Genomic DNA, 14,894 nt, shown 5'->3' with positions numbered 1-14,894 from the left:
GACGTTACTGCCTATGCTCTCCTGTAGGATTTTGATGGATTCTTGTCTCACATTGAGGTCTTTCATCCATTTAGAGTTTATCTTTGTGTATGGTGTGAGAGAATGGTCCAGTTTCATTCCTCTGCATGTGGCTGTCCAATTTTCCCGGCACCATTTATTGAGGAGACTGTCTTTTTTCCTTTGGATATTTTCTCCTGTCTTGTCAAAGATCAGTTGACCATAGAGTTGAGGGTCCATATGTGAGCTCTCTATTCTGTTCCACTGATCTATGTGTCTGTTCTTGTGCCAGTACTATGCTGTCTTGGTGATCACAGCTTTGTAATATAACTTGAAATCAGGCAATGTGATGACCCCAGCTTTGTTTTTCTTTTTCAACATTTCCTTAGTGATTCGGGGTCTTTTCTGGTTCCATACAAATTTTAGGATTGAAAGATCTGGAACAAACAATCCTAAAGATAAATTTTTTAAAATGAAGCTGTCTATAGGGTTCTGAGCTATCTGGAAGATATTCGAAGACTTTTTAAAAATTAACTGATGTCCCACTGCTGTCTTCCTAACTTAAATAAGATGAGAGTCTAATGCAACTATAATTATAGTTCTCTTTTTCCTTTGTAGTTTTGAATTTGGAAGTTAATATAACCATAGGAAATATCTGACATACATTGTATAACATTTTAAAATAATACTTTTATTGAAAATCAAACAGTTGAATGAACAGATTGATGACTTGATTACATAAATTCAACACTTCCAATGAATGCATGTCAGTTTCTATAGAAAATTACCCTACGGCAATTGGAGCAAGAAAAAAATGCTTTCTATTTAACTGAAATATATAATAAGTTAAAACTTACAGCACAGAAGATGAATTTTTACAATTATTGCCTCTACAGTTTGCTGCTGAAGAATTCATTAAAGGAGATAAACTTTAATGCATTTCTTTGCATAAACCTCAGTTCTGTTAAATTCATTGCTGATACTACCATTAGGAAAGGAGGAAGGTCTGTTACTTTCACACTGATTACTGGAAAATGAAGTTACTTGAGAGAATTTTCTGGAAGAAGGTAGAGAAAACAGTCTGGACTACTGTGTTCCCCAGGCTTATTCTTCTAATAATGAAACTGTGGAGTGAATCTTCAATATTTTTAAAGCAAAAATGTGATAACACATAAAGTATCATGTCATCTGCAAAGAGTGAGAGTTTGACTTCTTCTTGCCAATTTGAATGCCTTTTATTTCTTTTTGTTGCCTGATTGCTGAGGCTAGGACAATCACATGCAGAAGAATGAAACTGGACCATTTTCTTACACCATACACAAAGATAAACTCTAAATGGATGAAAGACCTCAGTGTGAGATAGGAATCCACCAAAATCCTAGAGGAGAACACAGGCAGCAACCTCTTCAACCTTGGCTGCAGCAACTTCTTACTAGACATATCTCCAAGGTAAGGGAAACAAAAGCAAAAATGAACTACTGGGATTTCATCAAGATAAAAAGTTTCTGCACAGCTAAGAAAAGAGTTGACAAAACTAAAAGGCAACGTACAGAATGGAGGAAGGTATTTACAAATGACATATCAGATAAAGGACTGGCATCCAAGAACTATGAAGAACTTACTCAACACCCAAAGAACAAATAATTCAGTCAAGAAATGGGCAGAAGACATGAACAGACATTTCTCCAAAGAAGACATACAAATGGCTAACGGACACATGAAAAAATGCTCCACATCACTCGGCATCGGGGAAATGCAAATCAAAACCACAATGAGATACCACCTCACACCTGTCAGAATGGCTAAAATTAACAAGACAGGAAACAACAAATCCTGGCAGGATGTGGAGAAAGCGGAACCCTCTTACACTCTTGTTGGGAATGCAAGCTGGTACAGCCACTCTGGAAAACGGTATGGATGCGGCTCAAAAAGTTAAAAATAGAGCTACCCTCTGACCTAGCAATTGCACTACTAGGTATTTACCCCAAAGATACAAATGTATTGATCTGAAGGGGCACATGCACCCCAATGTTTATAGCAGTAGTGTCCACAATAGCCAAACTGTGGAAAGAGCCTAGATGTCCATTGACAGATGAATGGATAAAGAAGATGTGGTATATATATATATATATAATGAAATATTACTCAGCCAACAGAAAGGATGAATGCTTACCATTTACATCGACATGGGTGGAACTGGAGGGTATTATGCTGAGCAAAATAAGTCAAACAGAGAAAGACAATTATCATATGGTTTCACTCATATGTGGAATATAAGAAACAGCACAGATGATCATAAGGGGAAGGGAGGGAAAACTGAATGGGAAGTCATCAGAGATGGAGAAAAACCATGAGAGACTCTTAAGTGTAGGAAACAAATTGAGGGTAGCTGGAGGGGAGGTGGGTGGGGTGATGGGGTAACTGGGAGATGGGCATTAAGGAGGGCACGTGATATGATGAGCACTGGGTGTTATACTCGACTGATAAATTATGAACACTACATCTGAAAAGAATGTGATAACAAACAAGTTAATGACCCTCTTGTTGTCATTAGTTTCTAAAGGCCAGCCTCAGATGACCCTGCAGAGCAACCAGAATTTGTTGCATAGCTTATTGAGAAACTCTGAGTTCCTCCATCTTTTGAGAAGGGACAGGTAGGTGGGCACAACACAGGAACTCTGAGCGGTGGGCAGAAGAAGAGGTAAGGAGAAGAGGGGGCATTTCATGAGAGTCCTCAGGTGTTGGCAACTTTGTCCAGCCAGCTCCCTGGGAAGGTGGTTCTCCTCCCACCTTGGCCGGGTGGCCTAGATGCAGTGTCCTCCTGGAGAGGGGCTGAATCATCCAGCCTCTGAATTGTGGCATTTCCTCTCCAGTCCCATTCCCAGAAGCCCTGCCCCGCCAAAGTGTCTCTTAGTGGCACCCTGGGGTTTTTGCAGGAGAAACAAGTCTGATTCTGAAGGTAGCAGCTTCAGTTTTGTAGCAAAGAGTGGAAAGGAAACAGAAGGAAAGCAACACAGCAAGAGAACGTGGAGCTGTGCAGCGAGCCTCAGTGCAAGACCTGGCTTGGCCACTTTCCAGGTGTGTGAACTTGGGCAGATGACTTTAACCTCTTTTTTTTTTTTTGCCTCAGTTTCTTCATTTATAAAATGATAGTAGTAAGAGTACTCACTCAAAGGGTGGCTGGGAGGATTACATGTGAAATTCTTAAAACAATTCCTTGGATACAGTAAGTGCTCATTAAATGCTTGCTATTGTGATGTCAGCATTTACGTGGAGAAACTGACCAATGGCAAAAAGCCATGTGTAAATGTCTGATGGCATGAAGGGTTCGGTAAATGCAGCCAGAGTGTCCAAATACTCAGAAAAAAAGTAAACTCAGGAACGTGAATGTGACGTTTCCAGCATTTATGGAAAGCATAGTAATCAAAAACAATAAAATCCATCAAAAAAGTCTTATGAGACAGGATGACATTTTAAGGGTTAGGAGGTAAAAAGCAGCAAACAAATTTCTCCCTGGACAGGAATTTGATTTTTTTTTTTTCTGCTTGAATAAGCTAGGGTAAAATCCCTAATGTTTCCAAATAGCATTAGAGCTTATTCCATTTTGGCTCAAAACCGGTGACCTGAGTAGGGATGGGGCAGAAGCAATGATCTTAAATAGGACTAGGTCCGCCATCACTGTTGCTGGCCCTATGCACCTGGAAGGCACGCTGGCCCCACCTCCAACACCGCACCTGGCTCCCACCCTCCTTCTACTCCATGCTCCCGCCTTAGCGGTTCCACCCTCACCCACTCTACCTGCCCTGTTCCCCCTCTGCTTCCAGCTTACGCTGCATTCTGCAAGGAGGGCACTTGATGTGATGAGCACTGGGTGTTACATGCAACTGATGAATCACTAAATTCTACCTCTGAAACGACACTATGTTAATAATACATGTAATAAGGTATTTTATAATACACTAGATGTTAATTAATTGAACTAAAAAAAAAAAGAACATATTACACCCCTACTTAAAACCTCCCAACGATTTGCTTAAAGCACTTAAAATCCTAACTCCACCCCATGACCTCCAGCCCTCTGGGCTGTTTCCTGACGCTCTCCCTCTTCCTCGCTGAGATCTAGCCATACGGGTCTCCTTTGTTTCCTGAACTGTCAACCCTGTTCCAACCTCAGGGCTTCTACCTGGCTTTCTGTCTTCCTGATTTCTGTACTGCTTTGACACTGGCGTGTTAGCTCAGATGCCACCACGTCAGAGAGAACACCTCTTGTGATCCTGTTCAAAGCAGCCCTCATCAGACGCCATTCCCTTTACCTCACTTGATCTAAGCACTAACCAACTTACTGGATTTTACTTACTGATTTCTTAATGTGGATATCTGTTTCCTGTCACAGGAGCATAAATTTTATTCGAGCAGGAACTTTATCATTCTCTCTCCAGGTCACATAACAGCCTCTGGCCGTAGTGGACCCTCCATCAAAGTTGAGTGAATAAAAACTGCCAACGTCCATGATGCTTGGCTACCAGGAGGGCTTTGTCCACCCTACTCTCTGCAACGCCCTTCACAATTTCTTGTCTTCTAATTCTGCAATCTTAACACTCTAGAAAAGTACAATGGTACATCACTCCCTTTCTCCCTTGCCCTCCAAATCTAGTATAAAAACTTAGTTGTTTTTTTTTTAAAGATTTTTTTATTTGAGAGAGACATAGAGAGGAGAGCACGAGCAGGGTGAGGGGCAGAGGGAGAAGCAGACTCCCCGCTGAGCAGGGAGCCCCATGTGGGGCCGGATGCCTGGACTCTGGGGTCATGACCTGAGCCGAAGGCAGACGCTTAACCGACTAGGCCACCCAATGCTTTCTGGCATTAATACAACCTTCCGAGTCTCAGACTTAACTAGACCCTGGATTATTATTCCCAGATTGATTCCAGAACCATTTTCTGTATCCTACGTTCTTCCACATTTGGGTGACTTGTAATTGTCTCTTTCCAAACTAAAATTCATGACTTACCTAACCTACCCTGGGGCTGGTAGTCTCTTGTATCCCAAATGACTTCTCGGGCTGAGAGGGTTTTGCACAACCTAGTTAGTTCTTAGCCATTTCACTTTGTAAAGTCTATCCCATGACAATCCCTGGAGCATACTGCTGTAATTACATTTTTAATAAGGGTGTGAACAAGAATGGAATTGATTGGCTTTGAAATGGCTGAGAGAGGAAAGCAAGTGTTGCTACACATCAACATAGCAATTGGGAAATTCAATGCATGGGTGGCAGAGAAGCTTAACCTTTATCTTTCAGTCTCATACTCATCAAGCTTCTGGCAAACTGATCTCCAAATTGCACTTCCAGAAATTTTCGTCATGAGGCTATGCAGGGCATTCTGAGTTTGGAGTTGGTTTAGATAAGTAGAAAACTTAATATTATGCTATGGTTCCCAAAGAGGAGAATGACAGCACAAATATGGTTTGGATGATTTTCTGGGGTCATGTGATCTAAAACAAAACAAAAGGAGAAATACAAATAAGTAATTAAGATTTTGATCTTAGCTGAGCAGTAAGATCAGCTCGTACTGATGCACATTATAATCACCAGGAGAATTGTAAATAAATACAGATACCCAGGCTCTGTTCCCAGAATCTTGATTCAGTGGGTCAGTGGGTGGGGCCTGGGCATCCGTATTCTTAAAGCTCCTGAGATGACTGTCATGAGCAATTGGTGTTGAGGATTACGGTTTCAGAGACTTGCTTTTTGCTATAACAGAAGATCCTGGAAATTGTTCTTAAATCGGTAACGGACTTAGAGACAGAAAAAGAGGAAATAACCCATTTGGAGATGGTGCAAAATTAACTGATCTTGTTCTAAAGAGTCTAGTGCCCAGACTCTAGCTTTCTTCCACTACCTTTCATGAAGATCTCCCGGCCTCACCATTGCCAATAAATCCAGAAGTTCCCCAAACACACAAAGAATTCTTTAAAAATGCAGCTGCAAAAATTGCTGGGCTTTCTTCTCTTCTTTTCAGGTGTGTAACAAAAATCTACATCTTTTCAGTGAACAGGAGCTTCAGAGAGGAATTAGAATAGCCCCAAAGTTCTGGGGTTAAGGAGCCTTCGCTTCACAGAGGTAGGGCTGGAGGAGCTGTAAAAGGCATGGCCAAACTTTCACTTGAATAGGAACTCCTAGATCATAGGGATGGGCCTCCTGGGACTGCTGTGGCTGCCTCTGCCCTGCTGACACTCATCATCATAGCGCTGCAGCTCAGGCCGACTTGTCATTTTTCACCTACTGATCTATAACACTGATTCATTCATTGAAGAAATAACATTGCCGGGACAGAGTATTCTAAATCAACAGGAGACTGGGCTGACTCGCTTTGGGAGCCAAATAAGATATGGGGAATGCAGTGGCTGAGAATTCTCATTTCACCTCTGTTGCCAGTTAGCCTCAAGGCCCAAGGCAAGTAATTAAATTTTATTTCCCAATTTGTCAAGTTGGAGAGGTGAGGGAAGTTTACAGATTATTGTAAAATAGCTACTGTGGGCACAAATGGGCATGATAATAAAGCCCTTCCCAAAGATTACACCAAGCCTGGTGGATACGAGCAACTGTGAGATACCAACTGCCCCACACTTAGGTAGGACTGACTACAGGACACTGCAAGCACACACAGAGTAAGGAAACAGGCAGTTAGTTACAACTTTTAGCCATACCCAAGTGGACAGGGTCACTGTGACCAACAATTATCTATGAATTAAAAAGACTACATAGGAATATACATGTATAGGGGTGTCTAGGTGGCTCAGTTGGTTAAGCATCCAACTCTTGATCTCAGCTCAGGTCTTGATCTCCGGGTCATGAGTTCAAGCCCTGTGATGGGCTCCATGTTAGGTGTGGAGCCTACTTAAAAAGAAAAAAAAAAAAAAAAGAAATATACATGCATATCAAATTTCTATAAAGACCACAATTCTTGATTGTCCATTTAATCCCCTTTCAAATATTACCCTTTAAATTTTCCTTCCCATGATTATGATCTAAAAACCTTGTGTTTTTTGCTCAGTGATTTTCAACTCTGACTCACAATATTCATTTTAGAATATTCTGGAGAATTAAAAACAACAACAACAACAATAATACCGATACCCCGTCCCTACTCCTAAACTGATTAAATGAAAACCCTTGGGGTGGGATTGAGGGATCAATATGTTGTAAAAGTTTCCCTGGTGAGGATGCCAATCATTCCTTTTCACAACACCAAACCCTCTCAGCACATTCCTATTGTTGTGGGACCACGTGCATGTTTCCTTACTGGAAATGCCCTCTCTCCCCATCTCCATTTGTCCTTAGCCTCATTTTGCACCCTTTGATATCCATCTTGTACCTTGTCTTTCTCAGGCACACTGCCCTCTGGAATCTCCAAACTCTGTTTCATTCACCTAACACTTGGAGAATATTATCTGACATTGCTCCTGGTGTTTTTATGTTTATGCCCATCTTCTCAACAAGATAATACGTTCCTCCAGAGCAAAGACCTCGGTTTTGTTCTGTTATTTTCCTTCTGGAGTCTGGCACAGACTTCTTGACTTAAAAGATGCTGAAGGATATGGTTGCTGTTGATGTAGATATACTAAAATTCACTTGGGCTCAGCTTTTCACTGTCATTTCCCCCTCAGATGAAGATTTCAAGTGAAAATGAACAAACACTATTTGTATATCTAAAACAACATCTTTTTTTTTTTAAAGATCTTATTTATTTATTTGTCAGAGAGAGAGAGAGCACAACAGGGGAAGCAGTAGGCAGAGGGAGAAGCAGGCTCCCGGCTAAGCAAGGAGCCTGACACGGGACTCGATCCCAGGACCCTGGGATCATGATCTGAGCCGAAGGCAGACGCCTAACAAACGGAGCCACCTAGGCGTCCCAGAACATCTCCTATAGTGTTTTGCTCAAGCTACAGAAAGGAAACTCTTTCCCATGGATGAATGTCTATAGTCCTCAGGTCATCAGTGACACCCAGCCAACATTTGTATAGCATGTTTCTTCATGAGCATTTTATGTGGCATTATCTCATCAGCTCTGAACTTGCTGCAGGATTGCTGGGGGAAGCAGGGTGAGGGTTATACACAAACCAGTAGACGAAGCAGAATCCAGGCCTCCAATATCCCAGGTCAGAGGCTTCCTGTAACAACTTCAGAATCGGATTGCTTTCCCTTTGGAATACACGATATTATAGGAACAAATCATATCTTTACTTTGGTGATGTGATATTCAAGGGCCACTTTAGCTAGCGGACAAAAGAAATCAAAATGGCCCTCTGTGATATTCTTGGAGCAGTCCTTCTGGAAACTGAGACTCCATATTGTTCAGGCTGTTTTAAGTGAAAGGAAGAGAGGAAGAAACATCATCCCAATGAGATGTCTTATTTGATGGGCTTTGCACACAAACATGAAGGCCTAGCTGTCTCCTAATCTGATTTTATGAAGTGCCAGAATGACAGAGACATTGTCCTGGGAAGTGACTTTAAGGTAAATCTAATTTTAGATTCAAAATGACGCTTTGGTCTTAGGATGTTGGAAAGCTTCTTGAGATTTGCCTGATGGGTAAGACTTGAGAAGTCTAAGCCAAGAATAAAGATGAAATTATGTTAGGAAGAAGGGAGAAAAGTATCCTATCATATATTTGTCACCCATTAGTCTATACCAGTTTTGTTAAATGCATTATGATGCAAGTCATACATGCAATTTGAGCTTTCCTATTAATTGCATTAAAAAATTAAAAGGAGGGGGGGCGCCGGGGTGGCACAGCGGTTAAGCATCTGCCTTCGGCTCAGGGCGTGATCCTGGCATTACGGGATCGAGCCCCATATCAGGCTCCTCTGCTATGAGCCTGCTTCTTCCTCTCCCACTCCCCCTGCTTGTGTTCCTTCTCTAGCTGGCTGTCTCTATCTCTGTCGAATAAATAAATAAAAAATCTTTAAAAAAAAATTAAAAGGAGGGGCACCTGGGTGGCTCAGTTGGTTAAGCATCTGCCTTCAGCTCGGGTCTGATTCCAGGGTCCTGGGATTGAGTCCCATATCAGGGTCCCTGCTCAGCGGGGAGTCTGCTTCTCCCTCTGCCCCCTCCCTTCCTGCTCTCTCTCAAATAAGTAAATAAACTCTTAAAAAAAATTAAAAGGAAACAGATGAAATTAATTTTAATAGTATATTTCATCTAAACCAATGCATCCAAAATATTACCATTTTAACATATGATCAGTATAAAAATTAATGAGGTGGGTTTTTTTGTTTTTGTTTTTGGCTCTAGGTCTTTGAAGTCTAGCATATATTTTTACACTTACAGCACATCTCAGTTTGGATTAATCACATTTCAAGTACCCAGTCCTCACACGTGGCTAGAGCTGGTGTGCTGCACGGAGCAAGTTTAGACACGCTCACTGGAATTTGGGGCACGAGATACAAATTGCCTGTCAGCATTTAGTCACCTGATATACTTTTGACACTTTCCTTCTGTTAGCTCCTTGCTATCTTCTGGGAGAGATTATTTCAAGGGCCACATGCTATGTTAGCAAAAAGTTTTCGGCTTTGGAGCAAAACAGACTACGGGATTCGAAGACCAGCTCTGTGACCTCACGCTAGCTGCTTCCCTTCTGTGAATCTTGGTTTCCTCCACTATCAAATCAAGACAAAAATAGCGAACTCACCAGGTGGTTGGGGAGCTTAAATAAGATAGGAGGTAAGTCCACAGCACAGCTGAGAAGAAAGAGTATGACAGGCAGTCAGTCAAGAACTTCCCCTCCATAAAACTCGAATTGATTTCCAAGGTGCCATCTCATTATATTTGAGGCTCTACTGGTCCATTTATTCCGCTCCCAGCTCTTTCCCTGGAGGTTTTTCTGCGAAGGCAGTGTGTCCCCAGGCCTTCTTCAGGCTGGCTCCCTCTTTTTATGCAGGTTTAAGTTCAAGAGTGACCTCTTTGTGGAAATCTTGGCTGCCGTATTTCAAGTTGCCTCCAAGCCCTGTTACTCTTGAGCCCCCAGCCGCTCTTCACTTTCTTCATAGCATTTCTCAGTATCTGAAATGATCTTATTTCTGCATTTGCTCACCTGCCTCCTATCTGTCCCTCTCTCTAGCATAGAGCTCTACCTTACACAGAGCTCCGCAAGGGTTTGTTAAATGAATAAACGAATGAATAAATGCTTCACACAGGGAGGTAACTGTAAATGGTGTCCTGATTCTCAAGGCTGTGGAGAGTGAACATTCAGAGCTCTTTTGAACCTAAAAGAGTCGCAGGAAGTGAGTGGCTCAGAGCCAGCCTTGCCTGCCGTGGCCAGCTGGATCTGGAAAGCATTGAGAAGATCATTCTTCACAGGCCATTTCATTGTCGCTGCCTGTTAAAAGGTATTGCATGCAACGTGTATGTTCACACCACTTAAATCATCTAGAAGACTTGCTTATTCCTGCTCTAAATGCTCTGAAGAAGAAGAACTGGGTTGGGACCCAATGGGCATGAGGCAACCCCCTGATGCCAGGGAGCTTGGTGGCACCAGGCAGTGTGAAAAAAGTGAGCGTCAAAGTCAGACAGACCTGGGCTGGGATCCTGGTTCTGCCTTTCAGCAGCTCTGCAGACTGGCCAAGTTATGTAAATTTTTTAAAGTCTCAATTTATCTGTAAAGCTTTAAATGATAATTCATACCCTGCAGTGTTGCTATGAGAATTAACTGAGGTCACATAGCAAAGTGCTTAGTCCATCTCGAAGGCTCAGTGAAAAGGAGGTACCAGGACTGTCGTCTTTGCATGCAAGAATGCCTTGCCAGAAAACTGACCCATCTTTGGAATGGCTACTTTGAAGGTATCCAATTTCCTTTTAGGATTCTGATATCTCTTTCCCACATCTCAAAGTCATCCAGCTTCTTGAAACTGAGGGGCCAGTACCAAAGAGAGACACAGAGAGAAGTGGAGAGATACAGAGAGATGGGATAAGCTCAATTGGCTATATCTGTGCCTCACTTTGAACGATGACAGTGGGGACAATTCTCTTTACAGAGACAGTTTCTAGGGTTTCTGGAGATGGATGAAGCCATGAGACCTCGCTGGTGTCCACGCAGGGGTATTTGTCACTACAAGCAGAGAGCTAGCGAGTCCATGTTCGAGATTATGGGCCAAAAGAGAATAGGGAGGAAGGGTCGAGAATCCTTGTCAGTCTGGGCACATTTTATTTGCTGGCAACACACACTGCTCCGCTTGATAAAGGGGAAGCAGTAAAGCCAACTCTGTATTTCGAACCCACCCCTCATCTTTGAGACTAATTAGACCAGAATTGACTTTACTCATTCTTTTGCTGACACAAGCCCTGTGGAAGAGTAAACTGCTCTAAAAAAAAGCATGAAACTATTTAACACTTACTTATAACCTCACATTAATATTAATAATACCAGTTTACTACAGACTAGAAACCAGCCATTTCCATTTCTCATTTTCCTTTTTTTTTTTTTAAAGATTTTATTTATTTATTTGATAGAGAGAGACAGCCAGCGAGAAAGGGAACAAAGGCAGGGGGAGCGGGAGAGGAAGAAGCAGGGTCCCAGTGGAGGAGCCTGACGTGGGGCTTGATCCCAGAACGCTGGGATCATGCCCTGAACCGGAGGCAGACACTTAACGACTGAGCCACCCAGGCGCCCCTCCATTTCTCATTTTCCTAACAACTGTGCAAGAAAGGCAGTATTGCTCCCCATTTTACAAACAGGGAAAGTGAGGCTTGGAGTAGTTCGGTGACTTGTCCAAGTGTGGGAGCTGAGACTTGAAGCCCAGTCTGTTGGGTTCCAGAGCTCCATGTGTCCTCTGCTGTACCCTGCTGGCATTGCCAATGGAAGCCTCAGGTCCCATAAGACAGGAGTCCCTAGTACTTTATTTTATTTATTATTTGTTATTTTTTCTTTTTTGCGGGGGGAGAGGGAAAGGGAGAGAATCCATGCTGGGCGTGGAGCCTGACACAATCAAGTCAGATGCTTAACCAACTGAGTCACCCAGGTGCCCCAATAGGAGTCCTTAGTACTTTAAAAGAAAAGTGCATAGGTCCAAAAGAGCATCATTACTACTCTTACTATGCACAGGGCAGCAAACAGCACTTTGTTTCGAAAAAAAAGCTTCGGCATCACTGTCTGACATCCAGCTGGGTGACCTAAAGAGCTGTCTTTGAGACTGTGACTTTCTACAGGTGGCCTTCGAGTGCTGTGTATAGGACTGAAAACTCCAGGGGTGAGGACCTCACCTTTGGAAAGTCATGAAAAGAGTTTGTGAGGAAGGTTCCCCCGGAGGCAGAGACTGGTGAAGCCTTTGGGAAATGGTATCCCAGGAGCTTACTCATGACAGGAGTGCTTGCTCCTTCAGCAGCATGGCTGACTCCAGACCCCCACGGGAGGGCTGTAGATTACTTTCCTAGCCAGCCCAGCTGCCAGCAGAGGTTTAGGGGGGTGGTCTTGATACAAAAGTTCCTCAAAAGGAAGAAGAGGAATGTTTACCTGGGGTTCAGGCAGGGTCTTCAGGGAGTGTCCACAAACCTTGAGGGATTGCTTGCAAAACTTTACGTACATTAGGTAAGAACATTTTCCCCCTTGGGAGAAGACTCTTAGCTAATTCTCAAAAGCACCCACGATTCCAAATTTTTAAGAACCACTAAAATTAAAGTTTTCATCTGCTTCTTCCTTACACTATTCAGCACATTTATGCCATATATAAATATATATATGGTAAATGTATATATATTATATATAAAATATACTATGTATATACATATACAATGTTTAATGATACATATATGGAATGATTAATTTCCTTAAATGTTGCAAAGAAAACCGAGGCCCAGAGAGGATGATTGCCTTGCCAGAGTTTGCACAGCCAGAGGCACCTCTAGGGATAGCAGCACTCCACTGACCAAGAAGCATGGGACTAGGTGGGGGAGCTGACCAAGAAGCATTAGACTGTGGGGGGGGGGATCTTTACCAGCCAACTTGATGAATGAAAACAAACGCATCTCTTCAGATTAATAGTACTATTTTGCAACCGTTTTCAAGTGCAGTCACAGAAAACCCTGAATTGCTTATGAGGGCGACGCGGGCTGTTTCCCCAGGATACAGGTAGAGGTCACTGCAAGGATATTTTCCTGCTGCCAGAGCCGGCACTCCCGCCCTGCTGTCCCCCGCACGGCGCCCCGCTCCCCAGTGACCCGAGTGTGCCGTCCGCCTCCCGAGTCCGCCGCTCTCCGCGGGCGGGCTCTGCCCGCTGCTGCCTCCGGGGCTGGAAGGCCTCCCTCCCGCCCCCGCTCGGGGCTACGGCTCTGGCGGGAGCCTCGGACCTGCCCCGGCGCCCACTGCCCTCGCGGGGGAGCCCCGCCTTTCGGGCGGGCGCGGGTGACACTGAACTTTCCCCACCGGCTGCCCGGGAGGGTGCGCCGCCGGCGGGAGTCCGCGCGAGCCCGCGTCCATCACCTCACATGCCCGAGCCCCTTCCCGCTATTTTTTCTTTTTCAGTTTGACGTAAATAATTTACATTGCGAGAATCCCACGGTCACGCCGAAACTCCCTCTCCAGGGCGCATCCGAAGGCGCCTTTAAAAAAGACCAAGGTGTGCTGTTGTAAGGGGGAGGGGGCACTTTTAGTTTCTCTCCGAGGGGACAGCACGGCTGACTGCGGTCACAGCCCCGGCTTTCGCACCTGCGGCCGCAGCCAGGCAGCGCCTCTGTCGCCTACGGCTGGGTTCTGGTGCTTTCCTGGAGCCGTAGCCCTCGCCGTACCCGGGCCTCGAACCCGCAGCCCCCTGCGCCCAACGCGCGCTGCCCTCTTGCTCCCGGGCCTCGAACCCGCAGCCCTCGCGTCCGCCGCAGGCTCAGCCCGGCGGTGGTTACTCACTTTTGCCTGGGAGCAAAGTCTGCCATATCAGTCCGTGAGCACTTCTTGCAAAAGGACGTGGAGATCCATTGTGTGTAAAGCCCTTTCTCGAACAGCCGGTAAAATCCAGAGACAGGGAGAGGATCCAATAAGACGGAAAAAGGAGGGGGCGGGGGCGGGGTGGGGGAAGCCCAGAAGACGCGAGGCGCAGGATCCCAGCCTGGGAGCCACCGTCCCCAGCCCGGTGGCTCCGTGAGAAGCAGCTCAACTCGGTGCACTTGTTCCCCCTTTCTTCATTAGAGGAGGAGTCAGTGTTGCAACATTTATGTTCCTTGCTGGAGGCAAAACAGTGATTTTCTTCAGCATGCAAAATGTCCAGAGCCTGCCAGGTTTGCAAGGTGAGGGAGGTGCTGGGGGGAGCCAGAGCACAGCAAAGACGTGGAGAAGAAATACCTGATTATCCCAGATTGGTTTCGCAGGATCAGGGCCACACATCTTCCACTGAGCCGGCCCCAGAAAATGCAGAGACAAAATAATCGTTAAGAATGGCTTAAAAAATGGAATGACCTCGAAGATGGTATTCCTGCAGGCAGTCAAGACGTGGACAGTCTCCGTGTCAAAAATCTTTCCTTATTTCTGAGTAACAGCAGCTTGACATATTTGGCGGGGGCTCCAGGGAGTTGAATCTCCCCTTCCCTGACAAGAAGGAGGGGTCAGAGTGAAAGGGGCAGAAGAAAACAGTCAGTGACCTAAGCAGGGTTTCGCTTTCTTTTCTGATCCCCCAAAGCCCAAATTTCCAGGGTGCTGTGTGTTTCCTTTCCACCACACGAGTAGGGCCACCCTTTTCTTATTTTCTGCAAATGTAGAATTTATTTTTTCTAATAGGGTTTTTTTTTAAATTTGGTAATAACAAAACCATCCACAACCGCAGCCTTTTCTCTTGCAAAAAAGGGTACTGAAACAAATAGTAACTGCCTGAATCAAATAGTTATCCATCAATTACTAAGTTGCTCATGTCTGTTTGA

The 14,894-nt window shown here is 44.3% G+C and overlaps 1 long non-coding RNA gene across 1 annotated transcript; it reads right to left on the bottom strand.

Annotated features, from left to right (window-relative positions):
* Positions 1–5,136: 5,136 nt before the first annotated feature.
* LOC117801601 lies at positions 5,137–14,523 on the bottom strand. The gene is made up of 2 exons (XR_004624333.1): positions 13,891–14,523; positions 5,137–5,488 (listed from the first exon to the last, which is right to left on the bottom strand). It is a non-coding gene; the product is annotated as an uncharacterized LOC117801601 (long non-coding RNA).
* Between the last annotated feature and the right edge of the window lie 371 nt (positions 14,524–14,894).

The sequence above is a fragment of the Ailuropoda melanoleuca genome, chromosome 3, assembly GCF_002007445.2.
Source record: "Ailuropoda melanoleuca isolate Jingjing chromosome 3, ASM200744v2, whole genome shotgun sequence".
Taxonomy (NCBI): domain Eukaryota; kingdom Metazoa; phylum Chordata; class Mammalia; order Carnivora; family Ursidae; genus Ailuropoda; species Ailuropoda melanoleuca.
This window is presented reverse-complemented; position numbering and strand designations above follow the sequence as displayed.